Consider the following 1,482-nt stretch of genomic DNA (forward strand, 5'->3'; position numbering starts at 1 on the left):
GGGTCAGTGAGAGGGGAGAGTGTACATGAGGCTGTGGGAGGGGGATAAATGGGGAGTAGGGTCAGTGATGGGGGAGAGTGTACAAGGGGCTGTGGGAGGGGGTATATGGGTGGGTAGAATCTGTTATGGGATTCATCTGATGGACAATTGGTACTTAATAGTAAACCCAGAAAAAAGGTAAAAAAAATTGTTGTTTACCCCCTTTAAGCCCCCAATCTCCCGAGCCCTCCGAAACCCTGCTCAGTATTGAACATCCCAGAACTCTTTGTGTTTTGTTCCTTTACGGGATTAGATATTAGATTCCCTACAGTGTGGAAACAGGCCCTTCGGGCCAACAAGTCCACACCGACCCGCCGAAGCGCACCCACCCAGACCCATTCTCCTACATTTACCCCTGCACCTAACACTACAGGCAATTTAGCATGGCCAATTCATCTCTGATGTATTCTGCTGCCCTTGGATTGTGGGAGGAAACTGGAGCACCCGGAGGAAACCCACGCAGACACGGGGAGAATGTGCAAACTCCACACAGTCAGTCGCCTGAAGCAGGAATTGAACCCGGGTCTCTGGTGCTGTGAGGTAGCAGTGCTAATCACCGTGCCACTGTGCCGCCCACGGATGAGGGGCTGTAGTTACCCCTTGTGTCACATTGCCCTGCCTTGGGGTGAGCTGTGTGTCTCTCAGCACCCTCCCTGTACCCCACCCCCATCTGGGATCCTGCTCAGTCTGGACTCCTAGGTTCAGTCAGTCCCTGCTGCCTGGGAGAAGATCCCAGTCTGGGAGCTCCGCAAGCAGGCAATCCTAGGACAGGGAGCAGCAACTCTCCCTGAGACTGGAGGGAATAGGATACTTCCTGTGGGGAAGGCAGTGCAGGGCAGGACAGGAACATTGCAGTGAGTGAGAGTGAGTGAATGTGTGAATGTGAGAGTGTGTGTAAGTGAGAGAGAATGAGTTAGTGTGAGAGTAAGTGTGAGTATGAGTGAGAGAATGTGTCCTGAAGAAGGGCTTATGCCCGAAACGTCGATTCTCCTGTTCCCTGGATGCTGCCTGACCTGCTGCACTTTTCCAGCAACACATTTTCAGCTGAATGTGTCAGTGAGTGTGAAAATGAGTGAGTGAATGTGACTTTGAGAGAACATGTGAGTGAGGAAAAATGTGTGAGTGAATGACAGTGACAGTGAGTGTGTATGTATGAGGCTTTGTGAGAGAGTATGAGAAAGTGAGTGTGTGAGTGAGTGAGTCCTTGTGAGTTGGTGAATGTGAGTAGTGAGTATGTGAGTGCGTGAAAGTGTGAGAGTGAGTGATTGTGAGCGCGAGTGAGTGTGAGAGTGGGTGAATGTGAGAGTTAGTCAGTGTGTGTGGGTGAGTGAGAGTGAGTGAGTGTGTGAGAGTGACAGTGTGTGTGTGAGTAAGAGTGTGTGTGTGAGGAGGCCGGTTGTGAAACAGTTAAGGCAGCCGGAATGATGAGCCGCTGGGTGTCAG

Source organism: Chiloscyllium plagiosum, chromosome 9 (assembly GCF_004010195.1).
Source record: "Chiloscyllium plagiosum isolate BGI_BamShark_2017 chromosome 9, ASM401019v2, whole genome shotgun sequence".
Taxonomy (NCBI): Eukaryota; Metazoa; Chordata; class Chondrichthyes; order Orectolobiformes; family Hemiscylliidae; genus Chiloscyllium; species Chiloscyllium plagiosum.